The sequence below is a fragment of the Mercenaria mercenaria genome, chromosome 8, assembly GCF_021730395.1.
Source record: "Mercenaria mercenaria strain notata chromosome 8, MADL_Memer_1, whole genome shotgun sequence".
Classification (NCBI taxonomy): domain Eukaryota; kingdom Metazoa; phylum Mollusca; class Bivalvia; order Venerida; family Veneridae; genus Mercenaria; species Mercenaria mercenaria.
Genome location: NC_069368.1, coordinates 17,557,836 through 17,574,009, shown reverse-complemented (window position 1 = coordinate 17,574,009; position 16,174 = coordinate 17,557,836).

The window sequence follows — 16,174 nt, the reverse complement described above, 5'->3', positions numbered from 1 at the left end:
TTCTGTATCAAAAACAAATATAAATATGTATGATATTTTAGATATTGAAGGTTATTTGCGATAATTTGCGTATATTTTGAAATATTTTGCAGTATGCAATTCAAATTACGAAGCGAAAATAAGATTGAAAACCTGAAAAGCCCCAAACAATACCATGTTTCTGAGAAATTTCAACGCAGTTCAATACATATATTGAATCTAATTTGAAAAATCATTTTGCAATTCGAACTGTAAAATGCAAAATATTTTGCAGTTTGCAATTCAAATTACAATGCGCAATTGACATTGAAATCTTGAATTCTGAAACGCAAAACAAAAATTCATTTTGCAATTTGAACTGCAAAATGCAAAATATTTTGCAGTTTGCAATTTAAAATTATAAAACGCAAATAAGATTGAAACGTTAAATTTTCAATTTTGAAAACCCCAAACAATACCGTCTTTCTGAGCAACTTCATCGCAGTTCAACACATATTGAATCATTTTGCAATTCGAACTGCAAAATGCAAATTGCAAAATATTTTGCAGTTTGCTATTCAAATTACAAAGCTCAACTGATATTGAAATCTTGAACTCTGAAACGCAAAATACAAATTCATTTTGCAATTCCAACTGCAAAATGCAAAATATTTTGAAGTTTGCAGTTCAAATTACGTAACGCAACCTAAATTGAAACTTTAAAATTTCAAGCCAGACCCCCCCCCCCCCCCCGCCCACCAAAAAAAAAAATACCATGCTTCTTTCATCGTAGTTCGATCCATAGGCCTATATTGAATCGAAAATAAAATTGCATATTGCAATTCAAAATGCAAAATATTTTGCAGTTTGCAATTCAAATTACAAAGCGCAATTGACATTGAAATCTTTAATTCTGAAACGCAAAATAAAAATTCATTTTGCAATTCGAACAGGAAAATGCAAAATATTTTGCAGTTTGCAATTCAAATTACAAAGCGCAATTGACATTGACATCTTGAATTCTGAAACGCAAAACAAAAATTCATTTTGCAATTCGAACTGCAAAATGCAAAATATTATGCAGCTTGCATTTCAAATTACGAAATATTAAAATTTCAAACAAGATTTAAAAATTAAGTCTTGAAATCCCAAAGCCTAAAAATTATACCATCTTTTGAGAAACCTCACCACGGTTCAGTAAATAAATAAATATAAATGATTTTTGCAGTTCACACTGCACAATGCGATCACTTAGACCAACAATGTCTTTATTTACAGAATGCTATTGAACATATTCTGAGTCACCATCTAGTATTTAAACCTACATAAAAATTGTAACGTGTTATTTTATATAAATACTGATTTCATTTTTATCGTCCGTAAGTATTGACCCGACAGTCAATACTCCGTATGTTTAGCGTAAATTAATTGCCGATGTCCGAACCTAAACAACGATATAACTATTGAAAGTTTATTATCAAAGCTGTTCAGCTACAAATTTCGTGACTGTGTGTTCGACTCTCTGTCCGTCAATATCATTAAACTTAAAAGACGAAAAATTGCCACACTTATCATGATTTTTGTTCATCTATAAAAGAATACTGTACTATTCAACGCAAACGTACATGTCAGTAAACCATTCTTCAATATGTCGACTGAAATCTTTAACAAGTGTGCGGTTCATCTAACTTACAATTCACGAAACTCGCGTCAGTACCCTAGAAAAATGAAAAGTTTAATAAGATATTGTGAAATAAAAAGTAATGTAGTACGGAAACATCATTATATGTTATAGTTCAAAAATCTTTTTTAACCAATGACAAGCGAAGGATTTTCAAAAAGTAACCAACTTATTTTCATTTAATTTCACAGCGGAAAAAATTAGTCACTTAACGTCACGACACGTCTGACGTCAAATTCGTAATACGCGCGCCTGTTCCCCGCGCTAAGATTAAAATTTATTGCAAAATGCATATCTCAACATAATTAAGCATAAAAAAAAGAAAATTTGTTTGTTTTTCGTGAATATGGAATATATCTCACCTCAAAGTGAGAAAATGTTCACATTTTCACTGGCGCTACGCGCTTGGGAAAATATTTGAAATTTTCTCACTTCTAAGTGAGATATAGGCCTATTCCATATTCACGAAAAACAAACAAATATATATAACGTGAACCGCAAAATAACAGTTCATTTTGCTATTCGAACTGCAAATTCGATATGTTTTGCAGTTTGCAATTCAAATTACGAAGTGCAAATTAGATGGAAATGTTAAATAATAAAGCATGAAAGGCAAATAATTATAGAATCTTTATTTATAAAGCGAATCGCCGTCCAAATATATATCTTGAACCGCAAAATAAAATTCATTTTGCAATTCGAACTGCAAAATGCATAATGTTTTGCAGTTTGCAATTCAAATTTAAAAGTGTAAATTGGGTTGAAATGTTTAAGTTAAAAGCCTGAAAGTAAAATACAATAACATCTTTCTCGGAAAGCGAATCGCAGTTCATCTACTTATATATAACTCGAACCACAAAATAATTCATTTTGCAATTCGAACTGCAAAATGCAAAACTGCAAAATGGAAATCAGTTTGGGGTTTCATTTCGAACTGCAAAATGCAAACTGCAAAATACAAATCAGTTTGCGGTTTGCAATTCGAACTGCGAACTGCAAAATGCAAAACAGTTTGCAGTTTGCAATTCGAATTGCGAACTGCAAAATGCAAACTGCAGGCCAACTTAACGCCTATGCTTAATTAACTTAAAATCAACATGACTGTATACATTAATTCATGAGTAAAATATTAAAACTGCACAACAAAATGATTATAAATCTGCATCATTAATATGTCTTTGATAGTTATGTCATGATTTGTGAATATATTGCCAAATTATTAAAAAAAGAATTAATTATTTTCCTTACAATAATTGTAATTAATTAATTACTTTTGAAAATAATTCAACCCAGGTCTGTCTGGCATATGATTCTGGTTCCTTGTTATGAATGTAATTACAGTAGTGCACTGTTATATCTAGGTAAACAATCAGGAGTAAACTTAATGCCTGTAATCTGCAATTGACATTGCGCTAGTTTTTCTAAACTGTTTAGATATGTCTTAGCATAAAATAATAAATCTCAATAGTGTATATGCCATAATGTCATATGCATAGATCTTGGGGTTCTTTATTTTTTAAACACTTATATCTTAAACGACTAAAGTTCGTGCTCTAAAATGAGCTCAGAGTGTTAGACGTAAATAGTTTTCATTTTGTTGTCGTATGGCGTGCTTGCACCTATTACTAATTAGCCCCGTTTAGAATTATGCATGCGGAATTTTCTTTGACACGGAATAAAATTAGGTGCACGTGTTGCATTTTAGACATGACTTATTGGGACGTTTGGCAACTTACAAACGCTCCTGTAATGAATGATCAACTAAACATACGAAATAACTTCATGTAGCTCAATAACAGGGTGTCACATAATTGGCATCAACATATTTTATTTTTATCAAAGTAATATAAGCAAATCATCAAACAGTTACCCTTTTTGTTCGTAATGCTGATGGCGATCAAATGTAAGCAATAAAGTATTGGGCGAACTAACGACGGAGATTCAGCGATACCAAACGTTCAGTTGATCATGTAGCTTAGTCCTAGTGTGTTACTTTCAATAAATGTAGAGAGAAGATTATATGAGCCGTGCCATGGGAAAACCAACACAGTGGGTTTGCGACCAGCATGGATCCAGACCAGCCTGCGCATCCGCGCAGTCTGGTCAGGATCCATGCTGTTCGCTAACAGTTTCTCTAATTGCAATAGTGGATCCATGCTGGTCGCAAACCCACTATGTTGGTTTTCTCATGGCGCGGCTCATATTTAAAATATATGTAATTTTATTATATAAACACAATATTTCTGTTTTATTGTCAACGTCATAAATGACATATACTGTAAGTTAAATTTCCTTATATGCATGTCATCGATCATTTGTTGTTGCAAATCATGATGACAAATATACTTCCATAGAGACACGTCCTTATGACCAACTTTGTGACAGGAAAGAAGTAAACTGCAATATCTTCATATTAAATAGTCATAAATGTTCGACATTTTATACTGGCAGAGCAGCTTGCGTCTGGATTCTGTAGGTCGATTCATCGTTCTCTTGAGAAATACTACCAATATCGTCCGTATATTCCGAAGCGTAGCAAATATATGTTTATTCATAACTGTACTGCCTTTTTGTATAGGACTTTATTAAGTGAGCAGTTTAGAATTGTGGTATTGTCGATACCGACAAAACTGTTAATATAATCAAGCATTCTTTCAATTTTAGGAACGAACTACTATAAAGTGGAAACTAAAGACTGAAGAACAATACCAACTTTTACTGAACAACAGGGCAGACGATCAAAATTATCTTCAGGCCTTTTCGATAAGGTTTTGGAGTTTTAATATCATTTTTAGATCTTTTTTTTAATATTTGTTTCTGTTAAACATGGCTATGTGATTTGATTTATACAATCAATTTAATGAACCCATATAGTTTTCATAACTTCCATCATCTTCAACTTTCAACTTTCAACAAAATGTGATATTATTAAGCGTGAATATCTGCATGGTATTATATTCGAATCATTTTTCATATCTTATGAATGTTCTCTCTACAATATACCTGTATGTAGGAATTTTATTCAGATGTTTTTTATAAACTTATTCAATGCAGTTATGAACTAGGACCTGTCAGTTTCTTAAGTTTATTTTTGGAAATAATATCTTGTATTCCGTAGATTTTCTGCTTTTTGTCGAAGGCAGACATGAAGTAATTTTGTCTGGCATCTAAATAACCTACATATGACCGGATACTTGCGGATTACTTGGTGAGTGCAATAACTTTCCATTAAATCCTCATTAATGTCAATATTTTCTACCGGAGTCTCGGGCCTATTGGTCAAATTATCAGCCCATGGGAAAAAGTGCAAATACCGTTCGTCTATTACGAAACGTTTGCAAGAAAAAGCATTGGAGGTCATGATAACTAAGAACAGATATTTTATTTTAATTACTACAGTGTTAAAAGTATGGATATACATGTTTTTGAACAGTTGTTCCGCCAATCTGATTATATACATATTTCTACGAGCGTTACGATACGTGCGCTTTTCTACAAAGAATGTTTATTATTATTATTATTATTATTATTATTATTATACCAGATTTATATAGCGCCCTTTTCATGATCAATTTCACGTTCAAAGGCGCTTTACATAGTTCAAATGCAGCCACACAGGGCGCATAATTCATCGTCTACTAGTACAGACGCAGAGCGATCTGACCAGAGGGACAGAGTGAGACAAAGCCCACACGACAGAGAGATCAGAAATCAGATACAAGCTTGTCCGGCTAACTTAGCCTAGCTCGTTATGAATAGACAGCCTGGTTCTTTAACGTGCCCAGTGTATAGCACTGATACACGCAAGGATTGCCTGGGTTCCTGACCAGTACACCTCTAGTTGGTTGGGAAACACTGAGTAGCTGCCGGGGATCGAACCCCCGACCTCAGGATTGGAAGGCCAATGTGCAAACCACTGTGCTATCCGTCCACCACTTAGTTTGGTCAAACACAAAGCAGTTTAGGTAAACATGACTTTAAAAAAGGTTAGAAGTATATTCCGATGACAAGTCAGTATAAAACAAAGTATTAAAACGTGCCGTATAGTATGAAATACATATGCATCTAAAGCTTGTAACAGTCTATGATATTAATATGTAAATACATCAGTCTCATACAAGATTTAGTATTATAGGGAACGCCCGTCATGCTTTTCATGAATTGCTAAGGAAGCCGCTTACTTAATAAAGATTTAAAAGTATAACCTCAAGCCTTAAATTTAATCAATACCTTCCGAAGCGGATTTCAGAACAGCTGTTATGAAATATTTTTGTTTGATAAAACAACATGATAAAATTGTTGTTAAAATACTTTACTAGAACTAGATACAGTATATTCTCCTCTAAGCTGTATATGTGTTGTAAGGAAGGGGGAGATATGGGAATAGGATTTTGGTCAGTATATCCCAAAACCTTATTTGTAACTCTTACATTTACTTGTATTTTATTTTATACATTTTTGTATTTGTTGGGGCGCATCGACGCAATTAAAGGTCATAGATGTGATGGAGGAGGAGGATCACAGATGTTCTTATTTCATCACGGGCAAGCCGATCTTCCGTGAGCCAGGTGGATTTTATCCTCACATGAAGAATTCAACACCCTGAGTGTGGCTTGAATACACATTAGTGAGAGGGAAGCGGTTTAAAGTCAGCAACATTAACCACTCGGCCAAGGAGGTCCCCAATTTCATTTACTTTTCAGATAAGAAAATACTAGACAATAGATACAGTTGAAATTTGAACGGAAGTACATGTAGATGTAATAATTGCCATAACATTCTACCTGGCGTACCAGATACCTTAGATATTTTCGTTGTATCAGAAAGAAATTCAGCCAATATAATTAGAGCGGTGTGCTTGATTTTTGTCACATTTTCGCATACAGAAAAAGTTTCACAATGTAGATTTTAACGATTCCATTCATAATTTTACATTTATCTATCATCAGTCGCGCGGCCAAATAAAATGTACAGATCCGTGTGCTTAATGTTTAACAAGATGGTGTCATTACGCTGCCGCTCATTTCCTGATATTATTTTAACCAGTATCAAATCAAAACCGATATGTTATCAAAATTAGCCTTAAGAAGAAAAACAGAACAACAACAAAAAAAAAAAAACAACAATAAAAACAACATTAGAGCTGACTGTTTAATACTAAGTACACGGAATATAACAGATTCCCGGCAACGAGGAGGACTATATCGCTTTTTGAAATTTTATTCGCTAAAAAGTTCGTGTCTTCTTTGAATGTAATTAGAAAATATGAAATGCTACAATTTTTGGAGATATCACATCTAAATAGATTAAACAAAATTGATCTAAAGCTTAAGAACCCAATAACCTCGTGGTAGAGCGCCTGATTCGAGTACGGAAGGTCATGGGTACGCTCCCTGGCCACATCATACTAAAGATGGGAAAAATTGTACTAGTAGCTTTCTCGCTTGGCTCAGCATTAAGAGCTTGTCAACACGGTGTCAGTATAATGTGACTAGGCTGGGTATGCAACGTGTCAATAGCGTGATAGCCCAGTGAGGCAGCATTATGAAGCGGGACATTGTGCTCTCAGTTAAAGGTAGACATCTTCATTTATGTGACTAAAAATTGTTGAAAAATTTGCCGAAGGTATAATGAATAAAATGACTAGCCATTACAGGTTAATTGACAAGTAGCTTTGCAGGTTACTACCTTCTATTCAGAGTTTAAATGCATTTTATAAGTATTCGCCGCTTGAGGGAACACTTTCACAGGTAGTGTTTCCAAACAACAGCTCTGTATAACTCAGGTTTTTATATCTTCTCGCTGAAGTGTCTTTGATTTAATAGCAATAACGATAGTAAAACCTGGTATAATGTATACGCAATTTGTATGTTTTTTCTTGCAGCGAATACAATTTAATATTATACCATTATACATCACCAGGCGTTTAGAAATGCCATGGCTTTGCTACAAATAAATAATGAAAACTAATTTAGGGCTTACTCTGTTAAATTATTGTTGAAAGTCAAACATCATCAATTGACTCTTAAGCTTTTTTGCTATAAATTTATAATGAAAACACATTTGGATTTATTGTGGGAGAACATTGATGAAAGTAAAACGTTATCAATTAACCTTTAAAGTGTTTTTGGAAATAAATATCTAGAGCTTTGCAATATATTAATGATAAAACACACTTCTATAGAAAGAAAACTTGGTAACATTGACGAAAGTGAAACGTTACCAATTACTTTTTATGTTTTTTTTAATATCAATAAAAACTAAGGTATCAAACATGCAACGCACGCGAAACATATGCCCGAGATTAAACAGAATATAGTCAGGGACTATATTTATGTAGCTATTGCAATATATTTTAATTGCCATATACGTTTTTCATTTTGAAATTTGGAAAAGTACAAACGAAGTAACAAACCAAAATATTTTGACATCTAACTTTCTTTAAGATAAAATTTTCAAGAATATTACAATCTTTAATTAAAACTTCAATGGAATTCGGACAAGAGTAGTTTCAATGGTAAGTATCTGTTTGATGATAGCAAATATTTCAGATTAGTATTGTACGTTTAATAACGAAGTAAACCATTTTCTGATGCGACTTTTTGTGTGCATCAACAACATTTATTTTGGTCAACATTTTCTTTCTTTATATCTTCGTTTGTCCTGTCAACTGCTGCAAACTTAAACATTGTCGCAGAATTACTCTATTGTGACATTAAATTGCAAAAGTCCATTTAATAGACAGTCTGTCTTAATATAACATGAATTTCATCAAGGAAAAGCTGCATTATATTATTCCAGGCTTTAAAACAGTGCTTGATGTATCGGTATGCTTTGTCTTAAACGAACGTATGTACATTTAAGAAACTGCCTGCCAAAACAAACTCGCAAGAATACTTTTTTAATTTAAGCAAAATGGTTTAAAACGATAAGGTAGCCAGCTGATAATGACTAGCTTCTAAAACGACATCTGGTATGTATGGTACATGTACACTTACTTCCTTTTGATTCAGTTTGGAGACTTTAGATCAAGACTTAATGAACCTTGTAATGTTTTAAAGTAAAAGTTTAACTCGTACTAAACATGCTATATCAGTTACACTACATATTGAGACAAAATAAATACCTTTAATTGTAAAGAGCAGTTGAGTTTAATCAGGTTCATAAATATGAAAATGTAAAAGTTTTCTTCTTGTGTTAAAAGAAAATATTTTTTCATTTATAGACTAGAAAGTGGCGATAAAGCTCATATTCGGATTACTTTTACCCGGATACAAAGTTATTCGGTTGTTGTTGCCGGAACAGAATATCGAATATCAGTTGAAGTCATTATACCATTAAAGATAAATAAACCGATCAGTTGTTTTTTTTCTTAAGATAAAAGATTAAGTTGAATTTCAACTATTCCTATTCGGTTATAAAAAGCAATGACACGTGTATGAAAAATGTTAGATCATCCCTCGTATAGACCCGTAGTTAAGCACAAACTATTGGCCGGCAATTTATATAACTTAGAGAAATGGTTTTTATTAGTTTAATCATATTTTATTGCATATAATTTTCATTTCTACATATATACATAACATACATAACAAATAATGATATATTGGAATGTGTGACAGGAAAGGCCGTACCGGCGACAGTAACCATCAAAACAAATCAACACCCTTTACAATATTTACAAATTTATTTACATAAGATGATTATTAACAATGAATAGATATGAAAAGAAAAAAAACTGATTATAAGAAAGAAAAAAAAAGAAAGTTCAGTATCTCTAGATACAAAAGTTCTTATAGTTCCATTCTAATCTGACGTGACACAGGTCTTTAATGTAATTGTGAACTTTAAGTAGCACAAACAAAACATATCTCAAAATCCAGTCGCTTTAAACCGTGAATACGTTGATTCCGTATTGGCTCCCTATGGTGGTAGGTGATTGCATCCCTGAGCTGACTTCAGAGGATAACAAAAATCATCGTCTTTGCGGTTTACGGCACAACCATGGGACGAAAGCTCTGCGCTGTGAATATCACATACAGGCGAGTGAAGACAAGTGAACCTCGGGCATTGTACTTCCGGGTTATGACGTCACCAGGTAAAATCGTCTGGCGGAAGAAGCTAAAATATATAACATATGGTAAGCACCATAGCAAAACAAAAAGTCAGGGCATAAAACTGCTCCTTTGGGTACACCATACCTCCGTAGGCTCCCATAAATAATACGTGCTACTTATACAAAATATATGTGCTACTAAGTTCAGACGTCACATGATTAAAAATACGTCACTAATTACTTCCATTATTACAAAGATTACTTACTTAAAAGACTAAAGTTAAAGTATGAAATGATATGAAAAGTATATGATGAGACATTATAGATACGGACATGATAAACTGCAGCTATTATTTACAACTACAAATAAACAAAATTCAATGTAAATCAAACGTTATATGAGAGTTGGCATCCATATAATATCTAATGCCATACACTACAACGGACATTGTATGTGTATGCAATAGACTGTCACACAATTTCATATTACAATAATATATACATGGTACTAGACTTGCCATATAAATTTATACATAACAATACAATGCAGTAATGGCGTTCCATAATAACGAAATGTTTGACATAAGTTTTTGAAACAAAGTACTTTATAAATATCATGTTACAAATTTCAGTACAAATTTTACATCTTATATAAATGAAACATTTTAGATTCCTCTTTCGAAATAATTTACAAAAGTCTGAAAAATTTAATAAATCATCCTGACATACCGAAACTAGCTAAAATCATATGCCGAAAAGTAAATGTTACAGAATTCTGTAGAATGACCAAAAATTTACCCAAAAAAAAATCGTAATGCAAAAATCATACAAAAATCTAACAAATAAATTTCTTACCTCGATCGAGCATAAATTTCTAGCAAGAAAATAATTCAGACATAGATTCGTCTATAAAGTCGTAAGGTGGTGTGCGCAAGGCATATCTAGTCCAGTCTATTTAACCTTTAGCCTGCTGGCGGCAAGTCATTCTGCTTTTGCGACCATTGCAGACCAAGATCAGCCTGCACAACCGTGCAGTCTGATTATGGTCTGCGCTGTTCGCTATTCATTCAGTAAATTTTTAGTGAACACCTCTTCTAATATTAAATGGTATTGCCGAAATTAAATGATGGACCAGTCCATTTTAGAAATTTAGCAGGGTAAAGGTTAAAGGATAATGTCCCGCCAAATACTAAATTTCATGGGATTCACGGCTAAGCCGTGGACTCCGACTATTGTCATTTTCACGGGATTCACGATATAGCCGGGGAATCTAACTACTATGGCGCGAATTTAAATTGACAATTTGAGGCCCATTATAGTGGTTTTGGGGATAAAAACATAAATTACTGAAGTTTATAAAATATCAACTTTCTTATTACTGAACAGAATTTAATGAAATTTACATGGAAATTTAAGTTATGAAATACAGAAAAATATGAGAGGTATTTCATGCGTGAAATCTGACATTTACCTCAATAACTCAAAAATTTACAAAAAGATGATGCAATACCTGCATTTACACTACAGATAAAATAAGGCCCGTATGTCAATTTGTGACAGAATGAAAAGAACAGCTAATGGGTTGGACTTAAAGTTATGCCAACATTATAATGGTTATTATTAGTCTTAATCATTCCCTGTCATTGATTAAATAATTTACAACAAATAATATGCCCATAAATTGTCTGGACTTACTTGTAAATATGACATTATGCTTGCATATGTGCACATATATCTGTTTGTTTTTTTTAGTTTTAACGCCGTTTTTCATCAGTATTTCAGTCATGTAACGGCGGGCAGTTAACCTAACCAGTGTTTCTGGATTCTTTACCAGTACAGACCTGTTCTCCGCAAGTAACTGCCAACTTCCCCACATGAATTTCCAGAGGTGGGGGACGAATGATGTCAGACACAATGTCTTCTATCAAGTCGTCACGGAGAACATACGCCCCGCCCGGAGATCGAACTCGCGACCCCGCGATCTGTAGACCAACGCTCTCCCTACTGAGCTAAGCGGGCGAGTTCATATATCTGTAGTGGTGAACAACTGATATAAGAGCACCTCATCACTGTAAGTTATAAACCTCGCTGAGGATGTATAATTCTTAAACATAAGGACGCTATGCAGCTGTCTTACAGAAGGTTTGAGGTTCTAACCAGATGCCCGCCCATGCCCGAAATAAAGCCTGGATAAGCATCTGGGTGCTTTTTCCATAATAAATGTTTATACGTCCCAAATATTGTATTGTGCCGGTATGAATTCAAACCTAACGGAAATGTGTCTCATTTGATTGAGTACTAGTTATTTAATTGGGCATATGAACGCGCAAAAGTATTTCTACCTACGATCAATCTAAAACATAAATAAACAGCAATTTGCAGTATTTAATGGGTTGCGAAGATGTGCCCTACCTAAAAACTAATATTAATGGATTTTAACTGATTACATCACATTACCATTTGGAGATTATAATTTGATGTACAAAAAATAGAATGAGGCTAGCTGATACAGGATATTTACCTATGTTTTGGCTGTTTGGCAGTAATTTTTACATTTAAACAAGAAACAGTTACTGTATAATTTAAAGAGATACAAAAAGGTGCTTTTTTCTATGGATTTAAGTGATAACTTACACTGCTAAACGATGTAAACGGTGGTTCTAATGTAAATTAAATTTCCCATGAAGGTCCACATTACAGTTTGAAGCATGACATGCAGTCAAGCAAAATAATAGCAGATTCGGCCTGAATAAGTCATAAGACTTTTCAAAAGGCCATTACAGAGCCTTTGTTGTTATATTGCGAACGCTTTGATACGAATGCAGAAACAGCTGCTATAAACTAACTGTTGTCAATGTATTGGTATAGCGAATTGTTAGATCGTTAAAATCCATCAGGTCATGACGAATGTAACAGTCAGTATGTGAAATCGAATTCATGCTCAAATCATCGTAACTTTTATTCTTTATTTCTGTTAAAATCAGACATGAAAGCAAAACAAAGCTTAGCGAATAAACATAACAAACGTTCAGTGTTTATGCTCCATGCACGCTATAAACAAGCCTTTTTTAAAACCATCCCGCGTAACATGCAATTTCCATAATAAAACAAATACACGGTAATGCAATAACAGAAATGGCGTCAACGCTGGAAAAACAACTAGAAAAGGGAAAGTGATGATCGGAATTTCCATGCCATATTTAATATCTAACAAGCCTTTGTCTGAATGATCAAATCGCACGTGCAATCTCGCGGAAAGGGTTGTTACTGATATTGTTATACAAATGATGTTTATTTAAAAATAAAGTCTTATCCTATCTGTACAAAATATATTGTGAATGTAATTATGATGCATATGAAAAAAACTGGTCACCTAAACGTAGTTTAAAAAGATATTTTTATGACCTTTAAGTTTCCTTCCGTCTTTTCTTAAGAGGTAATGAAATGAACAACATCCCATAGACCCCTAGCAGCGGCGTAAACGGAATTCTGTTATACAGAGATGAAAAATCGACTCTATGATCCCGCAAGACCGAACACAGTAACAACAGTCAGTCCGCCGGTCACACTGACCACAATTATATTACTTCGAAAACTCTCAGACACAATATCTTGAATAATTCTTATAAACGAACGGGAATAATAGTAACGTATCACTTTCAGAATACGTTTGGTCTGTGTCATGTTTTTGAAACTATTACTTTAATCGTAGTGAAAGAGTCAATGGGATTTTTGTGACTTCCCATTTGTTATTATTGTCTGAGTCGCGTGTTTAATTCTATAATGTAACAAAGAATACAGACAAATAAATTGATGCGTCCTTGAAATGTATGTATCTAAAAAAAACATGAAATAACAGGCTGTTTTTGGACAGTGCACTATGAAAGAACATCCCATTTGTCTTAGTAATAACAGACGTGTCTAACAAAGAATAGAAACGTATAAACTGATGCAGCCTTGCAATGTTACTACAAGCAATGTTCAAGACTTACTGCGTATTGTGATTCCACGCAATTTCCATCAGGAAATGTTACGTTGATGCTTTACAACTCAAATATTTATGCAACGGACTAATTCGTTTCATCCAATCCGACACACGCCCGTTTCGTTAGCGGCACGAAAAATATCTTGTACTGTACACTAATAAAATCTTATTTCAGGAAAATAGATTATACGCAAAATGTAAACAATATCTAGGTATATTGACCCGAGGCTTCTCTTTAACTTATTATAGCATGTTTATGAAAATGATATTATAACAATTTAATATGTTAATTGATATGTGTGACTGAAATTACTCCGAAACTACGTACGAATGTTGCTGATTTCAAGAAATGACATAAACCGTCATATGTAAATATTTTATAGTACATGTATACTGAAATTGATGACATACTGATCTAAAACGAGAAAGTAGCAGAATCACGAAGTTTGTTTAACTTTTCAATATACGTTTACTGGTTTTAAAGAAGTCAAAGGTTTGTATCAAACAAGAAAATGAATATACAATATAATTGTTAAAAGGGAAATTATTGAACAAAGAAGAGTTACTTACAAAAATTGTTCAAATTATATAATTGCGGTTCAATTTGTTTAAATACAAACTTCAAAGCGAATGATCAAATCGTCTATTGTGAGTCTGAATCCACTTAAGAATTTTGCATTATATCTCCCGCACCACTGTGTGGTGGGAGACATATTGATTTACTCCTGTCTGTCTGTGCGTCAGTCCGTCCGTCTGTCACAGATCTTGTCCGCACCCTAAGTCGAACATTTCTCGTTTGATCTTCACCAAACTTGAACAAAATGTGTTTGCCAATAAGTCCTCGGTCAAGTTCGATAACTAGCCGAATCTGCCCAGGCACTTCGGAATTATAGCCCTTGAAACATTGTTTTTAATAAAGCACTGAAAGTGTGATTGGGTTGTATCAAAGCACTTAAAGTGTGATTGGGTTGTATCAAAGCACTGAAAGTCTGATTGGATTGTTTTTGATAATCAAAGCACTGACTGTCTGATTGGGAATTAAGAATATACAGGGAGCAGGGCTTACGCTCGAACATTTCTCATCCGATCTTATACTACTATTCAGATGATTAGGCAGTTGTGGGAGACATGCGCTTTTCTCAAAAGCAGCTCTAGTTATATATGTTTTCCCATTTACTTTTGTTATCTTTATTTACATACAGATCTTTATTCAGCTTATCTAATATTTAACCCGTTTTGTGTTTTGCTAAACACATTCGACTTGTTTCTCGTCCGAAAAGGTCTCCTTGCTTGTTGACTTTTGAATTAGCATCAATAACCTAAAGCAGATATAGTAATGCGAGAAGCATATTGAAAGGTCATCAGAACAATGTGTTATCATTTTGCAGTCTGTTGTCTCCCATAAAATAGCTGATACCATGAAGTTGTGATAAATACATTCCATTGGATAAATTATCTGCAAATGATGTCATTAAGTTCCTGTCAGCTTGGAAGCAACAAATAATTATTGTTGATACGCATTACACAAACATGATATTTTCACGTCTTATTTGGCGTTACCATTGCTTTTGTAATGTAATTTATTTCAAAGGAAACTTGGCAATTGTTAGTCATCAACGTTTATTTGATTAATGATATTTCTGGAACACATCTGTTCATTCAAATGTCTTATCTATTAGAAGCGCACGTCAAATAAACTTTGTATTTAGATAATTTGAAGAGGAACAAAAAAAGCAGCTCGTAAGATTGAGTAAGATGAGGTAGAATGACTGTATAACATTTGCCTTGATAGAAACATATCATCTAAAAGCTTTCAAATCAGATTCAAACGGCGATAAATCCATTTGTTTTGTCAAAAAAGCAGAAGAAGACATAGTTATTGCAAGAGTCAGTATGAAATAAAATACCCAAAGAAATAAATGAAGATAACATCAAGAATTTCGGTGAGGGTAAGAGTGCACTTTTAGATAAATTTAAAACATAACATACATCAGTGTGAAGAACAATTGAAACAGTGATAGTGATATTTCAAATGCTGACGGTTATAACTGATGTTTCTTAAATAACGAAAAATGTGTTCAAACTTGACATTGTTTTTTTTCTGCTTATTTCGATATCCTGCATGATGTAAAGCTGCTCTTGTGTTTGCAAATATACCACACACACTTTCTCCCTTTATTACCAGTAAACTGTAAAACTTACAGTTCAGCTTTCTTCTAATATCTGGAACTATTGTTTATATGGAGCCAAAGACTATTTTGGAACAAACGTTTTTAAATTTGTCTTAGAAATTGCTGAATTTTATTTATAAAAATACGTATCAAAATATATCGATATATTAAGAACTTCACATACTGTATTTATTTTCTTGATAGGGAGTTGGGATCTACTTGGCAATTAGAATCATGGTAGAAAAAATGACCCCGAGAGCATTCTTAATTCTGCAGATTTGGCCATTGGCCTTATATTGCTCATTATTTATTGAGTTGTTTGA